The 26,177-nt window shown below is 41.0% G+C and overlaps 2 pseudogenes; one reads left to right on the forward strand and one right to left on the reverse strand.

Moving 5' to 3' along the window:
* Positions 1-707: 707 nt before the first annotated feature.
* Positions 708-1,809, reverse strand: LOC118575708 (annotated as a pseudogene).
* A 22,662-nt stretch (positions 1,810-24,471) lies between these two features.
* Positions 24,472-25,354, forward strand: LOC118575711 (annotated as a pseudogene).
* The last annotated feature ends 823 nt before the right edge of the window (positions 25,355-26,177 follow it).

Here is a 26,177-nt window from a genome sequence, read left to right on the forward strand (position 1 = left end):
GAGAGAGATGTGTGTGTGTGTGTGTGTGTGTGTGTGTGTGTGTGTGTGAGTGAAGACACTGCAACAACTTCTACAGCTGAGCACAGCTGGATGGACTAAAATGGCCATCTTCAAACAGAAACACCATTGGAATCCATAGCTGATTTTACACTTTTAATTCATTTGATCATTTATTTGAGTATTTTATTTATCTGTGATGGATGTGCCCATGGAGAAAAGAGGAGGACTGAACAGAAGGTCCTCTGCAAGACCAACAATTGCATTTGCCAACTGAGTCATCTTTCCTGTCCCAAACACAGAGTTTGGAGAAATACTCTCTTTAATCTCTTTGCTTCTCTTATAATCAAACATTCGTGTTTGTTTTCTCCTTTCTGAGTCCTTGAGAATATCTTCTGCTCAGTCCAATCCAGATATGTTTTAATGTGCTTGGTGCCAGCAGTTAAAATGAATTTCAAATTCTAACTCCTTAGACAAAAATCAACAGTATAACAACAGGGAGGCTGTGTAGATTGTACCAGAGACCAAGGATCCCCCTCCCTCAACCTGCCATCAATGCCTTTACATCTGTATTAAGCCTCAGCCACCATGCTATTATTCCCTAGCTTCATTGGAAATTTTCCACACATCCCATAATCTACTCAGGTATCATTAGTAACACCATGACTGCTACTTCTGGGAGACTAGTATAGCACAAGTTTTGCTAGGTCCTAGGATTGCTTCAAGCATTTTATAGCGTGCTCCACAAAAGGACATTGAGCAGACATGGAACCATAAGCTTCAACCACTAAGTGGGGATATGAGCCCACCATTGTCTTCCAGCCAGAGGTCTCAAAGACCTCAGAAGCATGAGCTATAATGAAATCCAGTGTCTGGGTTTTCAGCTGCCCTGAGCTGTGGAGGTCACCCAGGAAGAGAGTGTGGGCAGCATTCTCCACAGAGATGTCCCTGCAGAGGGCATCCCCACACATGACCTTCAAAAGCTCCAGATCATACTTGTCAGCAGCTGCCAGCAAAGCAGCTGCCATGCTGTGGAGGTCTGGTTCTGTTCCCGTGTAAATGTAATCCAACATTACCTTGAAGACTTGTGGCTCCAGGTCAGGGATCTCAGTGCTATTCTTCCTGCTCTCCTCCATCTCATGTTGAAACATGGCTCTGAACCCGAGAGAGAGATCTGCTAAGATGGCCTTGTGAGCCTGGAATTCCTGGCCAGCTACCATTAGGCAGCAGTCTGTAATTGGGAATTCTCCCACAGCTCTCCTAGCTCATCTACCAATTTGCATCTGGGAACCTGAATTCCAGGCTTCTTGTTCTGGTCAGAGAGGCTCAAAGAGACCTGGGCCACACTGACCTTGCAGACCAGGGTGAGCTTGTCCTCTGGGAGAAGCCAAATGCATGGGACAAGAGAAAATCTTGAAGAATGAATTGTTTGTAACCCCAGTCCTGGCCTGGCACAAACATAAAGGCTCTTGGGCTCTTCTTGAATTTCGTTTTCTCTCCTTCGGCATTTATGATCCAGAACTAGAACTTTGCCCAAATACGACTCTTTAGACAGCTGATCAACACTAGGTAAAGTGACAAGTAATCTGCACTTTCTTCATCCACTCCATTTATGTTTACTCTCATCCATTCTGTTCATGTTATTCTCAAACACCATTTCTCTTGGGCTCCTATTGAGAAAGTTGGGCTTCTAATGCTTTGTAGCATTTCCTCAGCAATAATAGGGAAGTTGCTGATGGTCCACATGTAGGAGAACTCCTGAACACTGACTTGTGTGTGGTCCCATCTCTGAGCTATCTCAGCTCTTGGCATTTCTTCTGCAGCTAGTGCTTTGAAGGTTCCACTGGATCCAAAATGAAGAACTGGCAACTGTTTCCTCTTCACCCTGTGAGACGCAATAACAGACAGGATTTGATTTTCAGTTTGTGTTTGTCTTCTGTTCCCTCTTCTACGAGGCTGGAAACTTGTATCTCTGATATTTTCTATCCACTTTCATTAATGGTCTTGTCCTTCCCTGTCAGATAATTCTCCTTGGAATACTGTTCTAGATCCACTAAGGGTGTGCTACGAGAAGATCCTGAGTTCTCGACTCCATCATGGTGACTGCCATGATTCAGCTTCTCAATGCCTCATAATTTTCATCCTCCACTGGTAAGTTCTATCCTCATTCATCTTTGATCTCCCATGATTACTCTGATGGGCCTTAATTGAGACAATATTCTGGTTTTCAAAGGTTGCAGAATGTATTCAACTGTTAGTGAACAAGGGGTTTTGAAACAGTTCTTCTTAGCATGTGATCTGTAAAATGTTCCCCACATCTATCATCTCTCTCTAGCTCATCATGTCTAGAGCGACTCACTAAGCCTAGAGGACAGGAAAGTGCCTTCAGTGATTCAATCAACTCAGCAATTCCCAGCCTAGCTCCCCTGGAAGACTGGCTCTAATGCTGCTCATCCCTCAATCCAGAATCAATCAATCATTTGGTTTTGATCTGTGAACTTTTGGTTCCTCATTTAGGAACCTTTGGCAGGTGGCGAACTGGTAGCCTCTGTGACTTTTTTGTATGTTTTTAGGGCTAGGGTGGCAGGTACCCTTTCCCTCAAATTTTTAATGAAGGTAGACAATACCTGTAAGACCCTTCATTTGTAAGAAAAAGTGCCCCACCTGTAATTTCTGAGCTTTCGGGAGCATGCTCCTGCAGAGTTGGTGCACTTCTCTTAATGGGGAATTGTCTCCTGCCTGTGTCTCAAGTACAAGATCTTTTCATATAGTTTCTCACACCAGGAATGGAACAAGTGTAGCTTTTATTTCAGGTAGGTGGTTCTCTGGGGGACACGGCACAGCCAGAGTGATTCAGATTCCCAACAGCAGATGGCAAAGTCTTAAGCATCAAAGGTGTCCATAAAAGCCAACCAACTGGAAACTTGGATCTCTGAAATTTTCTATACAGATTTCAATACTAGTTTCAGAGAAGACATTGTAGGCTACTAGGGACACTTACATCACTCCATTTTTTTGTAAAGATTGAATCTTAGGTCAATAGGGAACTGCTTTAGACAGTGATACACAGCTGTTGAATATTTTGGAAAATTTTACTCACTCATATCAAAAAATATACTAGGTTCTCTAGAGTAACAGAACATATACAAGGAATATCTCTGTTTATGAAGCGAGGGGGTTTATTAGAATGACTTAGGGCTGCAGTGCTGCTAATCCCCCATTGACTACCTATGAAAGAAAAGTCTAATATTCCAGTACTTACTCAGTATAGGAGCTTGTATGTGTCCACTGGTCTTCAGGATATAATAGAGTTCTAAATATTCTCAAAGCCTGGGAAGGGATGGACTTGCTGCAAGTTGAGGGCAAGCAGGCAAATAGCAATAGCTTCCTACTTCCATGTCCTTTTATGTGCTTCCAGCAGAGGGTGTGGCCATTAAAGGTGAGTGTCTTCAGGCCTTGAGATCCGCATTAAATGTTTGTGATTTGTGTCTGTTTTTTTTGGGGGGGGGGTTTGAGACTGGGTTTCTCTATGTAGCTTTGCACCTTTCCTGGAACTCACTGGGTAGCCCAGGCTGGCCTTGAACTCACAGAGATCTGAGCCTGGCTCTGCTTCCCAAGTGCTGGGGTTAAATGCGTGGGCCACCACCACCCTGCATATTTGTGTCTTTTTACCTCCAAATTCTGTACTTGCATTGGATCCAACTGCTTCAACTGAAGGAAAACACTTCTCATTTTTGTGTCCTCCATTTTAGGATTTCAGTAAATTCTATGTTTTGTTAAGTTGGGAACAAGCATAACCACCACAAGTGTATTTTGCTTATTGTGGCTCATCTTAAATAAAATAGGGATGGTGTTCATTCCTACACAGCTGTTATTTCCTCTTTTCCAGGTTTTACACTAAATCCTCCTACTAACATGATCAGGAAGAGGTGTTTTCCTATCCCAGTCAGGGGTCTCAATCTAATCTCAGAACTTGGAGATCAGGATGGAAGAATTCACACATGGTGGGCAAGAAGCAGAGCCAGGCACAAACCTCTGAATGTGGCAGTCATTTTAATGCAGTCACGTTCCCCAGGATAACTCCACCAACTTACACTGGCGGTCTTGCCCTTCCCCACCCCTCTTTGTAACACTATTCCAGATCCAGAGCTATGAGAAGATTCTAAGTGAATCTCAATTTCATCATGCTGACTGCCAAGATTCAGCTTCCCAATAGATCATAATTTTCATCCTTCATTGTTGAATTCTATCCTCTTTAAACTTTGAACTTGCATGCTTACACTGCTGGGCCTTAAGAGTGAGACAGTATTCAGGTTTCCAAAAGGTGCAGAATATATTCAACAGTTACTAACGATTGGGTTTTGAGACCGTTCCCCTTTGTATGTGATCAGTAAAAGGCTCCCCACATCTATCATCTCTCTCCAGTTAATCATGTCTGTAGGGACTCACTAAGACTATAGGACATGACAATATCATCAGTGATTCAATCCACTCTGCAATTCCCAGCCTACCTCTCCTGAAAATATGGCTCTGATGCTGCTCTTCCCTCAGTCCAGGATACATCAATAAACTGGTTTTGATGCCTGAAAGTTTGGTTCCTCATTTAGGCATCTTTGATTCATGGCTAAATAGTAGCCTCAGAGACTCTTCTTTTTATGTTTAGGGTCAGGGGAGCAGGTATTGCAGTGTAGGAGAAGTCTCTCATGAGGGAATAGACTCCCGCCAGGGACTCAGTATAGGATCTTTTCTCAGGATGAGCTTTTAAGCACAAAATCCATATTCTGGGGTCACAAACTTCAGTTAACAAGAACAGGTAGCCAGAAGTCGCACTACAGAAGCCATAATGTTACTGTATTTCAAGCAAGGTTTGAGTATTTAGAAATGTTCTCAGAAATGTGGACTTTGGTGGATTAAGTCTTTGTTTTAGTTGTGGCAGGGGTTTGCTGGGTTTTACGGAAATGCTGGCATTTGCACCGTTACTAGTACTTCTGTCATGGAGACAGTTGTACTTAAGTATGGGGGCCTGCTAATGTCTGGGCCTTGTTGCACAGGTGGGTCTGAACCATGAGCATATGGTGCCCTTAGAGGTCAGAAGAGGCTGTTAGATCCCCTTGGATAACTGGACACTGGAGTTACTGACTGTTGTCAGGTACCCTTGAATGCAGTAAATTGAATGTCAGTCTTGTATAAAGGTATCCAGCAACTGTTACTGCAGAACCATTACTCCACCTCTTCACAGTTTACTTTTTTATTTTTTTCTTGTCAACCTGGCCTGCAACTTTATTTACATTTTATTTTTATTGTATTTATGTTTTAATTTTACACATCAGCCATGGGTTCCCCTGTCCTCCCCACTCCTGTCCCCAACCCTACCTTCCCCTGTCCCCTCCCCTCCATTCCCATCTCCTCCAGGGCCAAGACTCCCCTGGGGATTCATTTAAATCTGGTAGATTCAGTACAGACAGGTCCATTCCCCTCCTTCTAAGCTGAGCAAAGGGTCCCTGTGTAAGCCCAAGGTTCCTAACAGCCAGCTCATGCACTAAGGACAGGCCAGGGTCCCCCTGCCTGTGTGCCTCCCAATCATTTCAAGCTATTCAATTGTCTCACTTATTCAGAAGGCCTGATCCAGTTGTGGGCTCCACAGCTTTTAGTTCATATTTCATGTGTTTCTGCTAGTTTGGCTATTTGACCCTGTGCTTTTCCAATCTTGGTCTCAACATTCACACAATTACAGTCCATTCTCTTTCTTGACAATTGGACTCCTTGAGCTCCACCTGCAGCCTGGCTGATGTTCTCTGCATCCACTTCCATCAGTCATTGGATGAGAGTTCCATCATGACAGTTAGGGTGTTTGGCCATCTGATCACCAGACTAGGTCAGATCAGGCTTTCTCTCAACCATTGCCAGTAGTTTACAGTGGATGTATCATTGTGGATTTCTGGGGACCTATCTAGCACTTTGCTTCTTCCTGTTTATAGTTACTTTCTTAAAGAGGATGGAACTGCTGTCAAAGACTAGTTCATATTCTGAAGCTTTGGCATCTGAAGAATTTTAGCAGGAATTCAGAGGTAATCATGTTTTCATTTCTACATTTTTCTTTCATTTTTTATGGTTTTCCACTCTGCATGTCTGGCTCTCTTATAAGTTATTCTATGGACCTAGTTAGCCTTAGACTGGCAGTTGAATCAAGCTCTGCCACCACAATGAATGGAATCCAGAGAGCCATCTCACGCACCAGGGATAGATATTGATCACTTTGCCAGGAGCCCCTCTAACTGACCCAAGTATACAACAGCCTTCAGTACACAGAGGGCCTAGTCTGATTCCATGCAGGTTCTACAGCTGGTGGTCTAAAGTTCCTGAGTTCCTATTAGCTTGGTTCACTTGTCTCTGTAGATGTCCCATCATGATCTTGATCCCCCTTGCTAATATAATCACTCTTCCATCTCTTCCTCTGTACTCCTGGAGCTCGGCTTTGGTGCTTGGTTGTAGATCTCTGCATCTGCATTAATCAGTTACTGGATAAAGGCTCTAGGATGACAGTTAGAGTATATTCATCAATTTGATTATGAGGGTAGGCCAGTTCAGGTAGCCTCACCATTATTGCTTGTAGTCTAATCCAGGGTCATCCTTGTGGGTTCATGGTAATTTCTCTAGCACCAGGTTTCTCCCCTAGCACATAATGCCTCCATCTATCAAGATATCTCTTTAATTTTTGTCTCACTCGTTCCCTCCCCAGCTCACCCATCCTGTTCTCCCATGTTCTCTTCCCACATCCCCTATCTTCCATTGCCCCCACCTCATCCACAGTCTACTCAAAGGGGTCTCCTCTGTTTCCCCTACCCAAGGAGATCCAGACATCCGTTTTAGGGTCCTCCTTGTTTCCTAGTTTCTCTGGGGATGTGGATTATATTCTGATTATCCTTTGTTTTACCTCTGGTATCCAATTATGAGTGAATACATACCAAGCTTGTCTTCCTGAGTCTGAGTCACCTCAGTAAGCATGATGTTTTCTAGTTCCATCCAGTTGCCTGAAAATTTAATGTCATTGTTTTTTTTTTTTACAGCTGAGTCATACTCCATTTTATATATGTACTGCATTTTCTTTTGTCTGTTCTTCAGTTGAGGGTGATTCAGGTTGCTTCTAGGTTCTGGCTGTTAAAAATAATGCTGCTCTGAACATAGTTGAGCAAGTGTTCTTGTGGTATGATTGATGTCCAAGAGTGGTATCTTTGAGTCTTGAGGTAGAGGGATTCCTATTTTTCTAAGAAAGAGCCATACTGATTTCCAAAATGCCTTTGAAAATTTGCACTCTCACCAACAGTCGAGGAGTGTTTCCCTTGTTCCACATCCTCTACAAAATAAGTTGTCATCAGTGTTTTTTATCTTAGTCATTCGGACAGGTGTAATATGGTGTATCGTTTCGATTTGCATTTCCCTGATGACTAAACATGCTGAGCAGTTCCTTAAATATCTTTCAGCCATTTGGGATTCTTCTGTTCAGAATACTCCATTTAGAGCTGTAGCTCATTTTTTAATTGGATTGTTTGATATTGTGCTGTCCAGTTGTTTGAGTTTTTTTTTATATTTTGGAGACCGCCCTCTTTTAGATGGGGGGTTTCCCATTCTGTAGGCTGTCATTTGTCTTATTTGCTGTGTGCTTTGACTTACAGAAGCTTCTCAGTTTCAGGAAATCCCATTTATTAATTGTTGGTCCTAGTGTCTGTGCTACTGGTGTTATATTTAGGAAGTGGTCTCCTGTACCAGTTCTTTCTAGAATATTTCCTACTGTCTCCTCTGTCAGGTTCAGTGTAGCTTACTTTATGTTGAGGTCTTCCATCCACTTGGATTTGAGTTTTGTTCATGTTGAAATATATGGATCTATTTGCAATGTTCAAAATGTTGATATCCAGTTATGCCAGCATCATTTGTTGAAAATGCTTTCTCTTGTACATTGTGCACTTTTGGCTTCTTTGCCAAAAAACAGGTATTCATAGGTGTGTGGATTAATGTCAGGTTCTTCACTTTGATTCTATTAGTCCACATGTAGGTTTTTATGTGAATACCAAGCTGTTTTTATTACTATAGTTCTATAGTGGAGCTTGCGGTCAGGGATCATGATGCCTCCAGAGGTTGCTTTATTTTCAAGGATTTTTTAGATACCCTAGGTTTAATGTTTTTCCATATCAAATTTGGTATTGTTATTTTGGGATCTGTGAAGAATTGACCTGGGATTTTGATGAGGATTGCATGAATTTGTAGACTGCTTTTGAACAGACTGCCATTTTTACTACGTTGATTCTACCTATCTATGAACATGGGTGATTTTCCATATCTTCTTCAATTTCTTTCTTCAAGGACTTAAAGTTCTGGTCATATAGGTCTTTCACTTGTTTGGTTAAAGTTACCCCAAGTTATTTTATATTATTTGTGGCTATAGCAAAAAGTGCTGTTTCTCTGATTTCTTTCTCAATCTATTTATCTTTTGTGTACAGGAGAGCTACTGATTTTTTAATGGTATTCTTATTTTTAATTAATTTAATTTTACATATCAGCCATAGATTCACCTGTCCTCCCTCCGCCTACCTACCAGCCCTCTCCGCCCCAATGCACTCCCCACTCCCACCTCCTCCAAGGCAAGGTCTCCTCTGGTGAGTCAGGCCCAGCCTGGAAGACTCAGCCAAGAAGGTCCAGACCCACTCCTCCCTAAACACCAAGGCTGAGCTAAGTGTCTCAGCATAGGCCACAGGCTCCAAAAAGTCAGCCCATGTACCAAGGTCATGTACTGGCTCCACTGCCTCGGGGCCTCCCAAAGAGTTCAAGCTAATCAACTGTCTCACTTATCCAGAGGGCCTGGTCTAGTTCTATGGGAGTTCCTCCACCATTGGTTTACAGATCATGCACTTCCACTACTTTGACTCTTTGTCCCAGTGCTTCCTCCAACCATGGTCTCAACATCTCTTGCTCATACAGTCCCTCCTCTCTCTCACTGATTGGATTCCCAGAGCTCCACCTGGGGCTTGTCCATAGGTGTCTGCATCTGCTCCCCTCAGTCATTGGATGAGAATTCTATCATGACAGCCATGGTGTTTGGCCATCCCATCACAAGAGCAGGTCAGCTCAGGCACTCTCTTAACCATTGCCAGTAGTCTACAGTGGAGGTATCTTTGTGGATTTCTGGAGATCTCTCTAGCACTCTGCTTCTCCTATTCCCATGGGGTCTTCATTCATCATGGTATCCTCCTCTCCATCTCCCATTCTGTTCCTGATCCAGCTGGGACATCCCTCCCTCCTAAGCTCTCTTTCCCCTTGTCCGTACCCTCCTCTCCCCCACCTTTGTTTGCTCATATAGATCTCATAATCTATTTCTCTGTCATTGGGCAATCCCTGGGTCTTTCTCAGGGTCCTCTTTACTAGGTATCCTCCCTTGAGTTTGTGAGTTGCAGTCTGGTAATCTTTTGGATTACATCTAGTATCCACTTATGAGTGAGTACATAACGTGTTTGTCTTTTTGAGTTGGGGTTACCTAAATCAGGATAATTTTTTCTAGTTCCATCCATTTGCCAGAAAACCCCATGATGTCATTGTTTTTCTCTGCTGAGTAGTACTCCATTGTGTATATGTACCACAGTTTGTTTATCCATTCTTCAGTTTAATGGCATGGTGCCATCTTCCTTTCCAATTTGTATCCCCTTGATCTCCTTTTGTTGTCTTATTGCTCTTGCTTGAACTTCAAGTACTATATTGACTAGATATGGGGAGAGTGCACAGCATTGTATTGTTCCTGATTTTAGTGGAATCGCTTTGAATTTCTCTCCATTTAATTGATGTTGCCTGACAGCTTGCTGTAAATTGCTTTTATTATATTTAGGTATGTTCCTTGTATTCCTGATCTCTCCAGGACCTTTATCATGAAGAGGTGTTGGATTTTGTCAAAGTTTCTTTCAGCATCTAATGAGATGATCATGTGAGACTTTTTTCTTTCAGATTGTTTATATGATGGATTACATTGACAGGTTTTTGTATCTTGCATCTCTTCGATGAAGCCTACTTGATTGTGATGGATGATATTTTATATGTTATTGAATTCAATTTGCCAGTATTTCATTGAGTATTTTTGAATCAATGTTCATGAGTGAGATTGGTCTATAATTCTCTTTCTTTGTGACATCTTTGTGTGTTTTGAGTATCAGGGTAACTGTGGACTCACTGAAAGAGTTTCACAATGTTCCTTCTGCTTTTATTGTGTGGAACAATTTGAGGAGTATTGATATTAGCTCTTTGACATTCTGGTAGAATTCTGCACTGAAACCCTCTGACACATGGCTTTTTTTTTGTTTTTACTTTTGGTTGGGAGACTTTTAATGACTGCTTCTGTTTCCTTTGGGGTTATAGGTCTATTTAAATTGTTTACCTGGTCTTGATTCAATTTGGATATTGGGACCTATCTAGAAAATGTCCATTTCTTTTAGTTTTTCCAATTTAGTGGAGTACAGGTTTTTGCCATATGACCTGATGATCCTCTGGATTTTCTTGTTGTTAGGTTGTATGTCTCTCTTTATTTCTGATTTTGTTAATTTGGATACTCTCTCTGTGTCTTTTAGTTAGTTTGGATAAAGGCTTGTCTATCTTGTTGATTTTCTCAATGAACCAACTCTTTGTTTCATTGATTCTTTTTACTGTTCTCTTTGTTTCTATTTTATTGATTTCAGCCCTCAATTTGATTATTTGTTGGCATCTACTCTTCCTGGTTGAGTTTGCTTCTTTTTCTTCTAGAGCTTTGAGGTGTGCGTTTATGTTTCTAGTGTGAGATTTCCACAATTTTTTATATAGAAATTTAGATCTATGAACTTTTCTCATAGTATTGCTTTTGTGGTGCCCCATAATTTTGGGTATATTGTATATACATTTTCATTGAATTCTAAGTAGTCTTTAATTTCACTCTTGTTTCCTCCTTGACTCAGTGGTGATTCAATCAAGCAATATTCAGTTTTCATGATTTTGTAGGCTTTTGGTAATTTGTTTTGTTGTTGAATTCTAATTTTAAGCCATGGTGGTCCAATAAAATACAGGATGTTATTCCAATTTTTTCATATCTATTGAGATTTGCTTTGTGATTGAGTATGTGGTCAGTGTTAGAGAAGGTTTCATAAGATGCAGAGGAGAAGGCCTAATCTCTCGTGTTCTGGTGGAATGTTCAGTAGATGTCTATTAAGTCCTTTTGAGTCATAATGTCTGTTAGCTCCCTCATTTCTCTGTTAAGTTTCTGTCTGGCCAACCTGTACATTGGTGAGAGTGGGGAGTTGATGTCTCCCACTACCAGTGTGTAGGGTTTATGTGTGATTTAAGCTTTAGTAATGATTCTTTTCCGTATGTGGGTTCCCTTGTATTTAGGGCATAAATGTTCAGAATTGAAATTTCATCTTGATGGATTTTTCCTGTGATGAATATGTCCATTTGTCCAGTGTCCTTCAGATTCCTTAGCCTTCATTTTCCTGAAAGTCAAAAACAAAAACCTTTCCCAAACCTAACTTTGGGAAGGTTCCCTTTTGGTAAGTTATATCTGATTAAATGAAAAGGGATTTGTTAGTGGTGTAAGTTAGTTTAAAATGGAAGGTCATGCTGGTTAATGAACTATAACCTCTTCTAATTAAGAGTTCTCCCTTGTTCAAATTGAATCTTTATCAATTTTGATCGTATCCACAGCTTTTCTCCTCCTGTAGAAACAAAAGCAAAACCTCATCCCCAATGTAACACATACCCTGGTTTCCATTCTGAGGTCTGAACATTCTTAAAATATATAGGCTCACATAATTTTCTATTTTTTTTTATTATCCAATGTCTCTCCACAGCTGTTGTTCCCTTCTCATTAGCAGTGAGAAAATTCAAAATTAATGGAGCATTGTGCAGTCCTTTTCTGGTTTTTTTGTAACTCCTTTTGAGTTTGATTTGAACTTTCCATGATTGCTTAGCCTGTAGAATTATGTGGTATACCCATAATATGCTTTATATTGTAATAAGCAAAAAATGTTTTGTTTTACCAGAGACATATGCTGGAGCATTGGCTTTTTAATTTGTGCAGCTATACTCATGATAACCATAACTTCTAGGACATTCATTTTTTACCAAATCAGCTTTTTCAGAACACAGAGCAGTTGCCCACTGAAATCCTGAATAGATATCAAAGGTGTGGTGTACATATTTTGTTTTTTCAACAGTCTGAATAGTGAAACACATCCATTTGCCAGATTTCATTCCTCTGAGTAACCTTTGGGTTACAATCTGCTAGTAGCCAAGACTGACCATAAATAGAACAAGTAGTACATTTCCTTACAATTTCCTTGGCTTGTTGCCAGGTTATAGGAAAACTAAACTTTTTAAATGTTTGCTATTGACATGATGTTTTTATGAAATTCTGAGGCCTTCAGCACATTTCCTACCAATAGTTTATCAATCTCATCATTACCTTGTGCTTGAGGGCCTGGCAGAGTCATATGGGATCAGATATGAGTGATGTATAAAGGATGCTTCATATTCCTGATTATTTCTTGTAACTAAATAAATAACAAAGTCAAATCTGATTCATCAGGGATAAATTCTGTAGTCTCAATATGTAAGTCGATGATTATATCATACTGAGGGTCAGTAACTATGTTGAGAGGTTCTGAAAACTACTAATACCAACAGAATAGCATACAATTTTGACTTTTGAATCAAATTATAAAGACTTTGAACCACTTTACTTAAATTTTCTGACTCAAATCAGAGACCAGCCCCCAGCTTCCATCATGCCCTAGAACTCCCACGTGGACCAGAGGTCAGTGCCTGGGGTCATACCCAGAGAGGCCCGCACCTGGATCACAGCCCAGGGCACCAGCCACTTCAGGGAAGACCTGCCCAACTGGACCCCATGTTCTGGCCATAGGGAAGGACCCTCCTTCCCCACCGGGAAGGTTCCCCCTCTCTACGACCCTCTGGTGAACACTACAACCTCCATGCCGTGCCTCCACACCCATCTGCCTAAGACCCCAGCCACTTCCTGATACTTAAAAACCAGATTCCATCTTCCATGCAGCCCCAGAACTTCAATCTGGACCAGAAGTGAGTGCCTGGGGTTGTAGTGAGAGAGGCTACCATCTTTGGGTCTCACCCCCTGGGAACCAGCCATCCCAGGAGGACCTGCCCAACTTGGCCCCAGTTTCCAGCCATTCATAAGGCCCTGCGGGAAGGCTCCCCTTTTCCAAGACTTCAGGAAGACCCTGCAGTCTCCACATGCTGCCCCCACACCCATTTGGCCCAGAACACAGCCACATCCTGAGACTCAGAGACTAGCCCCCAGCTCCCATCTGCCCTGGAACTCTCATCTGGACCAGAGCTTCCATCCTGTCCTGGAACTCCCATCTGTACAACAGGACTCCAATCTTGACAAGATAAGGAGACCCCAGGGACTTCCTGAGACTCAGAGTCCATCCCTTAAGCTCCTATCCGGCCAGCATTCTCATCTGGACCAGAGCTCTCATCTGGCCCAGAGCTTCCATCTGGACCAGAGAGATGCTCCCTAAATCTGTCAGGTTTGTCTAGACCAAGTACACTGATAAGACCAAGAATGAACCCACAAGGAGATGGGCAGACATCAAGGCAGAAGTACATACAACAAAATAAAGATCAATACATCATCAACAGAATCTAGCCCTTCTCCAACAGCTGGACCGGAACATCACTGAATGGAAGAAGAAGTAAACAACCTTATAAGTAATATCACGAAGAGGCTAGAGCCTTAAATAGAAGAAATAAAAAAATATAGTGGAAGGACAAACAAAAAATGGGAAGAATGCTATAAAAAAACTAGAGGAAAGGACAATTAAAACAGTAGAAAATGATAAGTCCCTGGAAGGAAATCATGAAAAAGCAAGGGAAACAGTCCAAAACCTGAAGAGGGAAATAGAAAAAATGAAGACGACACTAGCAGAAGGAATGCTGGAAATAGAAAATCTGAGTAAACAAACAGGAACTTCAGAGGCAAGTATAACCAAAAGAATGCAAGAGATGGAAGACAGGATATCTGGTGTTGAAGATACAGTAGAAGAAATAGATTCATCAGGAAAAGAAAACACTAAAACCAACAAAGTCATGAACCAAGATGTCCAAGAAATTTGGGAGACCATGAAAAGACCAAATCTATGAATAATAGGGATACAGGAAGGAGAAGAATCCCAACACAAAAGCACAGAAAATATATTTAACAAGATCATAGAAGAAAACTTTCCCACCTTAAAAAACGAAATGCCTATGAAGATACAAGAAGCCTATAGAACACCAAACAGACTAGACGCCCCAAAAAAGTCCCCTTGATACATAATAATTAAACAACTAAACATACAGCATAAAGAAAGAATATTAAGGGCAGCAAAGGAAAAAGGCCAAGTGACTTATAAAGGCAAACCCATCAGAATAACACCTGATTTCTCAATAGATACATTGAAACCCAGAAGACAGATATTATGCAGACACTAAGAGACCATGGATGCTAGCCTAGACTAATATACCCAGCAAAACTTTTAATCCTCATAGATGGAGTGAACAAGACCTTCCAAGACAAAACCAGGTTTACACAATACTTATCCACAAACCCAGCCCTACAGAGACCACTAGAAGGAAAATTCCAACCTAATGAAGGCAGATACACCCATGAAAACACAGGCAATAGATAACACCACAGCGGTAAACTCCAAAGAAGAGAAGTACACACACACACTACCACAAAAAATAAAAATAATAACAGTAATGAACAATCACTGGTCATTAATATCCCTTAATAACAATGGACTTAACTCACCTATAAAAAGACACAGACTAACAGAATGGATATGAAAACAGGACCCATCTTTCTGCTGCATACAAGAAACACACCTCAAATTCAAAGACACCTCCTAAGGATAAAAGGCTGGGAAAAGACTTTCCAATCAAATGGTCTTCAGAAGAAAGTTGGTGTAGCCACCTTAATATCCAGCAAAATAGACTTCAAACTAAAATCAACCCAAAGAGATGATGAAGGACATTACATACTCATTGCAGGAAAGATCCACCAAGATGAAGCTTCAATTCTGAACATTTATGCCCCAAACACAAGGGCACCCACATATGTAAAAGAAACATTACTAAAGCTTAAATCACATATAAAACCCCACACATTAATAGTGGGAGATTTCAACACCCCACTTTCACCTCTTTACAGAGCGGCCAAATTGAAACTTAACAAAGACTGGCCTGTAAGTGGCTTTGTGGACGCTGCATATAGAGAAGGCTAATGGAGCGGCCATGAGCTCACAGCTGATATGACCCCTAGAATGACTGAAAAAGACCCCACCATTCTATTTTTGTGTTGTTTTTGCACAGTCTCCGGAAAGTGAAGGCTGCCAATCCGACTAGTACTCAGATGTGAGGGGCTGCTTGTCTTGGATTTTTTCCATTAAATTCAGCTGATCATATTGATCAGTAGATAAACGTGAATAGATTCAAATTTTAAAGGTCAAATTGCAGTGATTTTCACTGTGTCAAAAAATGTCAGTGCTTTATTTAATAATTCTCTTCTATGTCATGGCTTTTGTCTACTTATGCATCCCATTGCCACTCATGCATTTGTAGTTTACATGTCATATGCATTATTGTCATTTTTACTATAGAGTCTATGGACCTCATGTGCATATAGAAAGTCAAAAATCTAGCTCTATCACAAATTTCGTTGATGTTATCTAAACATTAATTAGTTGTAGAACTTAGGACTGCTAATCCAGTTTGTTCTGTGATGTCAAGTGCAGAATGTATAATTAACGGGTGATTTCCTCATACTTTTGATACTACTTGTACCTGTATGCCTTTGAGGAAGACATTGGTGGAGTCTATATGCCTTTTGTATTTTTAATACAATAATTGTACATATTGGTTATATTTTGTTGAAGATCGTAGAAATGTACTATGTTTATGCTTCTACATCCAGTTTGTACAAGCTGGAGAAAAAATAAATATAACATAAATCCTTTTCTAAATTTTTGAAGAATTGTGCATGTTTTTTATTACTGGAATGAAGCAGAAGTTACACTACAGGATTCAGCCTCAGGAGCCTGAAGCATTAGCCTCTTGCTTGACAGAAACTGGGTGAGAGCCTGTTTCTTTTTTGTGGTTCTATATTGAGTCAAAGAATTAATACTGTTAATATTAACACTAGTTAAACTGCATTCAAATTCTTCCATGTTTCTTGAGGCTCACTGTAGAATTTGTCTCCTCTATTACATAATGTTTTTTATTTCCTAGAATACAGAACACTCAGATTGACATTGATAGTCACCATCACGAAGAGAACAATGTAGCTGTTTGTTGCAGACATCAAGCTAGCCTGTGAAACTCTTTGGTTTTCACTGCTGGGATTGAACCTAGAGGCTGGTGAGTATGAGGCAAGCTTAGTGTGAGTAATAATATTTGCTCCATAAAAGGAGCATTTACATTTTAATAGATAAAAAAATCAGTTAAGTGCACCCTGCTTAAATACATTTTGAGATCAAAGATTCTTCCCTCAGGCAGATGTAGGTAACAAGCTGAGAAACTGGACTGAATGAAAGAGATTGGGAGAGCAGGAAATGGAAAGAGAATGGGAGAATAGCCCTCCCACCCACCAACTTTTGCTAAATCTGTCTCTCACCAGTTGTAGAGAATATCCTCCTTATCATTTGTGCATGCTGCAGAAAGTATGATGGCAAGTTACTTGTAGTTGCTAGCCTCTTATTTCCCTTCTACACTCTTAGTAAGCAACCTTTAGAGCCAGAAAGAGCTGTCTCTAGGACTTCTACCAGATGCAACTAGTTTCCATCTGTGTGTGAATAATATAAGCCTGATGTCCCCTGCTGTAGATGGCAGTGTGAACCTTGAAGAGTGAGACCTGAAAATGAGGCAGACTAAAATCTCATGCAGAAACCAACTTTATTCAGAGCATCAGACAATGGAAACAACTTCGAGGGTTAAGAAGAATCCCGTGAGTATGGTGTTCAATCAAAAGGACAAGCCACGTGTGTAAAAACACGCTTTTTCCATAGAGATGTATAATTAACAACAGCTGAAGTCAACTCACTCCTATCTACCACACCTGGGAGGAACACGAACGCACATTACAAGAACCATTCTGCATTTCTGGAGAAACTGAGGTCATAAGACTCATGTCTTCTTGGAGTTTTCTCACAAGCTCCCAGAATTCCTATTGTATGACTCCATTCTTGGACTGTGTTCCTACACTCTGCCAAGTCTGTTTTGTTCTCTCAGTGATGGGCTCAAGCCCAGGGCTTAGTACCAGTCAGGCAAGTGCTTTGTCGTGGAGCCACACACCCATTCACCAAGTTGTAGAGATATTGTAGAAAGTTTGGATAAGCATCTTACCTTCTCCCTATGCAAACATAGGTCTGTGTTAATACATACACATTGTAGCCATAGATAAATATTCAATCTGTTTCCAAATTTGGAAGCATCCATAAGCACCTCTATACTTATTTTTATTACTGTTATTTTACATAAAATGGGTGTTTGTGTATGTGTATTACATGCCTGTACCCTGGATGCCAGAAAAGGGCATTGGGTCCTCTGGAACTGGAGTGACAGATGTTTGTAAGCCACTGTGTAGATTTTGGGAATCAAGCCTGGGTCCTCTAAGAGCAGCTAATGCTCAACCACTGAGCCAACTCTCCAGCCTCCATCTAAACTTATTTTATATCTACTAAACTCAAAATGTTCAAGTGGTTTGGGCTTCTGAGGTTATATGAGTTAGCATGCCAGATAGGTTTCTGTGTTACTTAATGCATGTTTTCACGCCTTTATGCTAAAGAAGTAGGAAAGTCTAGAGCCCTTGATTCTATAATATTTTCTTTTAAAAATGACTGATTCATGGTGTGGTGGAAATAGCTCCATAAAATACTTGCCAAGCAAGCATGAGGACCTGAGTTTGGAACCTCTGCACCCACTTAAAAGCCACGGGCAATGAATGGCTTGTACTTTTTACCATTTTTCTGAGTAGGGAGAGTTAGGAGGACCAAAAGGGCTTGCTGATTATCCAGACTAGCTGAACATGTCATCTCCATGTTCATCAAGAGACAGTCCCAAATCTACGGTGAAGAGTGACTGAGGAAGACACTCAAAATCAGATTCTGTCCTACATACATGTGTGAACAGTTAGAAACACATAGTCATGCACCATACACAAAATAAATATAGCTGATTCAGGTCTGGGAATGTGGCTTAGTTGTGTGCTTTCTTGATGTACACTGTGAATTTGTATTAGTCTCATTGGTTAATAAAATGCTGACAGTCTGGTAGCCAGACAAGAAGTACAGGTGGGAAAACAAGAGAACTCTGGGAAGAAGGGCAGAGTCAGATTATACACCAGCCAGCTGCTGAGGAAGCAGGACATGTAGAAAATGAGGTAACAAGCCATAAGCCATGTGGCAAACCATAGATAAGAAATATGGGTTAAGTGTAAGAGGTAGTAACAAGCCTGAGCTATCAAACAATCATTTATAATTTATATTAAGTCAGTTATAATTTATATTGAGTCAGTTATTTGGGAAGTGGCTGCCTGGTATTTGGGAGTAGGATATCAGGACAGGAAAACTCCACCTACAATGTGTACACAAATACATATCAGAGAGAAATGGAAGACTAAACAGATGAGAACCATCTTAGCGTTCCTACTTCTATGAAGAGATACCATGACTATGACCAACTCTTCTAAAGGAAAACACTACTGTTTTAGAGGTTTAGTCCATTTCTAACATGGTGAGACGTGGTGGCATACAGCAGACATGTAGATGGACAGGTAGCTGAGGGTTCTTCATCTTTCAAGCAACAGGAGTTGAACTGTCTCACTAGGCATGGTTTGAGTATATATGAGACCTCAAAACCCACCTCCATAGTGACACCCTTCTTCCAAGAAGGCCACACCTCCTAATAGTGCCACTCCCTTTGGGGGCCATTTTTTTTCAAGCCACCACAAGCATTTATCTAGTTGAGAGAGTGAGCCAAAGCACTTAGCAGATCTGAAAAATTAATTTGTGGATTATACCTCTCTTAAGCATTCACAGTATAGCCAGTACTGGGAAGCTATAATAAAATGTCTAGCCACATTGCCCACTTAACTTTCACAAAGCTGTGGCTGTTTAGCAGCAAAACTCACAGAAATTTCAGAATTCTTGGGGCCCCATTTCACAAGAAATCTACATTACATCAATCTTGGCATGGGAAAAAAAGGGGGGAATAAATCTAGAGTAAAATACCTAGGGGCCATTTAATAGAGGAGAAAGTGAAATTCTGTGTCTCAATAGGTAAGTTCCATTTCTTTTTTCAGTCAGCTTATAAAATTTAAGCTATTAACTATCTGATTTGATACCAGGACTTTGAAGAAAGAAATGCAGCCAGGTGGGAATCATTGAAATAATGGTATTACAGAATGATGTAGGTTTTCCGTAACTTACATAGATGAAAACTTTTCTTTCCCCAAAACCTACAAATTGATTTAGGATCACATATAGGCCACATTTATCACTAAGATGGCAACATGGATAGTGTGTTTGATACAGTTGTAAATTCATTTCAAGCATTTGCCTAGGTGTCTCATGCTTACAGATTTTGCCTGAGTGAACTGAGGTACTGTGATAGCCAAAGGTACATTTTGTTTTAATTACTATGTCTAAGAGATCCATGAAACAAAAATGCCTCGGATCTGTAAGCCCCTTGTCAGAGGATAAATAGTTCCTGAAATGCTAGAGGCTGTTGTTTATGGGACATAGCAAGCCACATGTTTTCACTCCCCTAAACAAGCTGGTTTGACCCATCTGCACCAGATGTGCTTGATCACATGTGGGTGGGAGGTTCACAAGAAGGAAATATGTCAGAATTTAAACTTGCCTCTGATTGGATGTAGGCTGGAGGTGAGTAGGCAGGAAATACATCGGGATGTATGCCTGCCATGATTGGACCTGATGGTAATATCTTAAGTAAACCATGAGATGGGGCCATTTCCTGGGAACCTGGGTATGGGCCTGGCCAAAGCCCATCTATCTGGCTAGTATTTAATTAAAGATTGCATCAAGTTTGGCTTTAAACTGTGGAAGTGGTCTTATTCTCAACCTGTGGGATTAGCATTTTCTGGAAGCCCCAGCAAGATTCAGACCACCCACCCAAATTCTAAAGCTGGACCTTCACTCTGGAACTCTGGGGCTGAGGGTCCACTTCAGGAGGCACATGCTCTGAGAAGTTTCAAGGCCCCAAAGCTGCCTTCAGTTTGTTGACTATCAGAGCCCATCCACCTGGCCAGAATTTACTTAAAGCTTGCTTCAAGTTTGGCTTTAAACCTTGGTAGTGGTCTTATCCTTGACTGATGGGAATAACAGTACATTCTAAGGACATTTTCTTTGAGAGAGTGTTTCACATAGCATTCTAGATAGGATAACTGAGTGATCTCATCAAGGAGGTTGGGTGGGCAGTGCCATCAAGGCCAAATGCTAGGAGATGTGTGACATTTAAGTTGTCAGTGTGGGATCAAGAGCAGCCCATAAAAGGTTTCTAGAGGAATGCTGCTCAATATAGAACATAAGAATTAACTCAACACAACCTGGAGATTTCTGTGCAAGGGCAAAATATATATTAAAGAAGAAAGATGTGAGATCACAAAAGTCATACAGCAAGAAGAGTTCTCAGTAAAAAAAAAAAAGGGAAAAAGTAGAAAGCTGGCTGGAGTTCTGAAGGCGATGAGAGAGAAGCTGGAACACTGATGAAACCTTCTCAGGACACAGTTACCAACATCATCCCTAAGCACACATCCTGTGGTCAGGACCAAAGGAAATCGAACATTTTGAGCCTGTGATTATGATAATGGTAGACACTGCTTTACAAAGGCCAGATTAATAGCTTATCAGAGCTCCACTAATCAATATGCTAAAATCTGAACTTTATTTTTCTTAATATTATGTATCATCTTTAAGTATCTTTTCCACATACCTTAAGTCACTTCCTCAGGTCTTCACAATTTGCATTCACACACCTTTAATCATTGTCTTAGACCCTCACAACTTTCATAAACTCAAATCGTTTTTATTTTCATCCAGTCACTAACCTCAAGACATAGGTGATTACTAAGAACAGTCATTGAAGAGCAATTTCTTTTTAAAAAGGGAACAGTACAAGCTAAATTTTTGGCTAGTCATAAGCAGCATGGTAACTTGAGTTTGTTTTCTGCACTGAACCCTGTTTTGTGAGTTTAAACTTGTCTGTGAGTTTGCCTTTTTCTGCAGGAGACCTATTAGTATAGTAGGAAGTTTTCCTGTGTTCCACCCACCACGCACCCACTTGGTCCCAAGTAAACATGCAGAGGCTTGTATTACCTATAAACTGTATGGCCTATGAGTCAGGCTCTTTGCTAGCTAGCTCTTATAACTTAACTCAACTCATTTCTATTAATCGATAAAAGATATAATGTATAGAGATATAATCTACAATATAATCTATAGTGCCATGTAGCTGTGGCCTTGCCAGTCTGTTGGCATCTTGTTGCTCCATTGAAGGCAGCCTTACCTCTCTCTGACTCTGCCCTTCTTCATCTTGTCTTTAGTTTGAATGTACTGCTTAACCTTATCCTGCCCTGTCATAGGCCAATGCACCTTTATTTATTATCCAATGGAAGCCACACATATTCATAGCATACAGAAAGACATCCCCTAGCATAGTAGTCCTAGAAAAACCAAAGCCTTGTTTTTACATAGGAAATAGACTGACCTGGCAGCTGCAGTCTTGTATGGAGGAGCTGGTTTGCTTGTTGTTGCTAAACTGATAAGGCAACAGCTAGCCATCAGTCACCATCAGAGGTCTGAGAACAATAAATTGGAGCAGGAAGCATAAACCAAATGGCCTCTGTATGAATTAACACGACAAATCTTACATGCCACCAGGAAGGTTTCCCTAGGCTCCCCATGGGTGATCTCAATGACCTTGTTGGGAGCAGAAGTAGTCAATCTTTGGCTGTCACACACGACAGCATTAAGTCTTCCATTGCTAGACCCAGAATGTCCGAGAGATGTTCTTGTGAATGAGGAACTTGAGGGACTGACGTACCTTGGTGGGGCAAACAGGGGCAGTCGAGTCTCCAGTGTCCTGTTTGTTCACAATTCAGGCAGGGTCCTGGCAGTAGATGAGGTGAAGGGCAGGTCTTCATCCAGTAGCTGGTTTTGCTGCATTTGAAGCACACAACCAGTGGAGTTGATGATCTATTATTTTCTTTGGAAGAGACCTTAGGGCTGCCTCTAGGATCTGGCATTTCTATCTATCACGGGAAGCTTTTTCCATTAAACACTTTAAATTCCATGTTCAGCAGATGTCTGAGGAATTTGAGGGACATCATCTAATCTGTTAAGTGTACCTGACTCTACTTGTTTGTGTTGATGTTGTTACTTGCTTCAGGCTTAACTTTGACAGCATTTACAGAAGGCTAAATAAGGTTTATCCCTATAAATAACTTTTAACTACATTCCTGCTGAGCATGACTACAAAGGTAGTTTTGAGAACATTAAAAAATTTGATCATTTATAAGATGACTGACCATTAACTTGAACATCTTAATTACCTTTAACAGTACACAAGTTAGTCATTTCCATAAGATTAGGATTTTACAGTTTTATCCCTGTTAAGTTCAAGCCAAAAATTTTGATTGAAGGCTGGTCAATAGTGGCACATGCCTTTAATTCTAGCACTCAGGAGGCAGAGGCAGGCAGATCTCTGTGAGGAAAGGCTCCAAAGCTACACCCTGTCTCCAAAAAACAAAACAAAAAAGTTGGATTGAAAGTTTATATGAAAATCCTTTATACCCTAAGTACACCTGTGGCTGCATTCCTGCTGAGCTACTCCTGGCCTGGCTCTAGAGAGTAACACTTAGCTCTTATCCATTCTTTGCTTAAACAATACCTTTTGTTTCCCTTATTCTCCTATGTGAATCTTGTCTAAGAGTCTCCCAGGAATCAAAGACCTATGCAAAGCTTGGTTCATGAGACATGGAAAACTGTGGTACTTGATGAATCAAGGAATTTGCACTTGGCATTGTATTTTGGGGAGCTTCTTTGAGGTTGTTTTGAGCACAGGGATGTCAACTGGAGAAACTGTAAATACAGAGAAAAAAAATGCCCTGGGTGAAGGGACAATGCTTCCATTCTTAGAGGCTCGACTTCCCTGCAGCTGAGGAAGGCTAAATTCATTCTTAAGGTACCTCTGAGTCTTCTTTCCATGGATTCATGTGAACCCACACACCTGTGCTGTGACACTTTGCAAGATCAATCCTACAGAGAGACTGAAAACTTTACAAAACCATAAATCCAGTCCACAGAAAGACTGTGAATCTTACTTACTGATCTGTTTATAGTGTACCTGGATAGAATAACAGTTTCTTGTATGGCTGAGAAAATAGTCAAATCTTAACAAAGTTAGCAAATACAAAGAGACTAGAATATATCTTCAAGTTAGTTTACACACTTTATTGATCAAACAAACATATGTTGCTTATTATCTAAACCTTCCTAGAAGCATGGTTCTGAACTCAGTAAGGGCATGAGTGGTTAGTGTTATTTATTGAGCAGTGCAATGCTATTTGTTAAGTGGTGCTGTTTACCATGTAAGGGAATCCACCAGGCACAACAAAACCCACTATAAGAGTTTATTAAGGGAAAGGAATAGAAGGGGTGTGCATAGGCCTATAGAACAACAGTGCAAGAATAGAGAGGAGAGAGAAGAGGGGGAACCCACTTTTATAGGTTCCCCCTCCCAAACACATATGGGCTTACATAACTACACCATGCGTGCACAAAGATTATGTGATTACACTGCACACAAATTATGTGATCATGCAGTACACGGATTACTAGGACATAACGCCCTGGAATGACAAAGCATCTTGCCCGGCTACCAGACAGTTCACTCGTGGTCATGTAGCTGGGGAGTGGCTGGGAATTCTGACAGTTAGACACGTATCTCTGTCTTAAGATGGTGGTGAGATGACATAGCATGTGCTCCCTTTAACTCTGTTAAAGATAGGTGGCATCTGCATGGCTGCTTTCATCCTGGTGAGGTCATCAGGCAAGATGCTGAGAAGCCACATGGTTGCTATTTACACCCAGGCAAGCCCATCAGGTATACATTCCCTTTTGATCTTTTGAATCTCCAGGCCTGAGAGAGGAGAGGCCTGAGGGCAGCATTGGCGGCAGCAGAGGGGTGCCATCTGGCCGGAGCCTCCCCAGAGCTGAGTCATACTCTGCTTGGAGTCAAGTGCTGGGTGGTTCCACCAGGGCCAGTGGCAGGGGAGGAGGGAAAGCAAGGGAGGCGGTGGCGGCAGTGATGCAAGCATGCTGCCATGGCAGTGATGCAAGCATGCTGCCATGGCAGTGATGCAAGCATGCTGCCATGGACGAACAGGAGTTCACCAAGGAGCTGGACCAGTGGGTGGAGCAACTGAATGAGAACCAAGTGTGGACACTGTGCGAGAAGGCTAACGAAATTTTAACAAAGGAATCAAATGTACAAGAGGTTCGCTGCCCGTGGAGATGTGCATGGCCAATTCCATGACCTTAAGGAACTCTTCAGAATCGGTGGAAAATCACCAGCTACAAACTATCTATTCATGGGCGACTATGAAGACAGAGGTTACTATTCTGTGGACACTGTGACTCTTCTTGTAGCATTAAAGGTGCGCTATCCAGAGCGCATTACAATATTGCGAGTAAATCATGAAAGCCGACAGATCACCCAAATGTACGGCTTTTATGATCAATGTCTATGAAAGTATGGAAATGCCAACGTCTGGAAATACTTCACAGACCTCTTTGATTACCTACCACGGACAGCTTTAGTGGATGGGCAGATATTCTGCCTCCATGGTGGCCTCTCTCCATCCATAGATACACTGGATCATATAAGAGACCTGGATCGTTTACAAGAAGTTCCACATGAGGGCCCAATGTGTGATCTCTTATGGTGAGATCCAGATGACCGTGGCGGATGGGGTATTTCACCACGTGGTGCTGGCTACACCTTTGGACAAGATATTTCTGAAACATGTGACCATGCCAACGGTCTCACACTGGTGTCTCGTGCTCACTAGCTTGTAATGGAAGGTTATAATTGGTGTCATGATCGGAATGTGGTCACCATTTTTAGTGGGCCCGATTACTGCTACCGCTGTGCTGCTATCATGGAATTAGATGACACTTTAAAATATTCTTTTCTTCAGTTTGACCCAGCACCTCGTCTTGGAGAGCCGCATGTAACCAGGCATACCCCAGATTAATTGCTACAACTTCCTCCCCAGGACCTTTCTTTGTATGTGGAAGTATTCCTAGCTCGCTCTCTCTCTCTCTCTCTCTCTCTCTCTCTCTCTCTCTCTCTCTCTCTCTGTGTCTTTCTCTCTCTCTGTATATGTATATATATATGTGTGTATATATATACATATATATACACACACACACACAGATATATATATATATATATCTGTGTGTGTGTGTGTGTGTGTGTGTGTAAACCACAGTTATCTATGTGTTTCTGTAACAAATTGTCATGTGTTTTGACATTATAAACTACATCATGGACCCAAAGTGCCATACTAATAATGAGCATTTAACACAATTTGAGACTGAAATTATTACACTGTGTTCTAGATCAGTCTGCCTGTTGTGTTGTAGGAACCATTCTTCTTGGCTGGTTAAGCAAAAGGAGTCACTGCCTGCTTCATCTCCTCTGTGCTTGGAAATTTAGTTACAGTGTTTAACAGGCATGAATTAATAGTGTCGGGGTTTTATTTTTAACGATTTCACAAGCTGACTTCCAGTATTAATTCATTACCCTTTATTTTATTGAAATGTATAACTAACTGAAGAAGAGATTCTTGGGAGTATGTTGTTATAACATTAAAGAGATTTCCTTTCATTTGATCTAAATTAGTGTTTGATGTTGATCTGCATATTTCTGTATATTTGTCCTGACAGTACTTGCATCCTGTTTGGTGCACTGAACAAATAAACTTTGCAACATAAAAAAAGCTATATAAAGAGGAGATTCTATTAATTATTTGGGATATAAAATAGCTCTACAAAATATTAGACCCCCAAAGGTAC

This window comes from Onychomys torridus, unplaced genomic scaffold (genome assembly GCF_903995425.1).
Source record: "Onychomys torridus unplaced genomic scaffold, mOncTor1.1, whole genome shotgun sequence".
Classification (NCBI taxonomy): domain Eukaryota; kingdom Metazoa; phylum Chordata; class Mammalia; order Rodentia; family Cricetidae; genus Onychomys; species Onychomys torridus.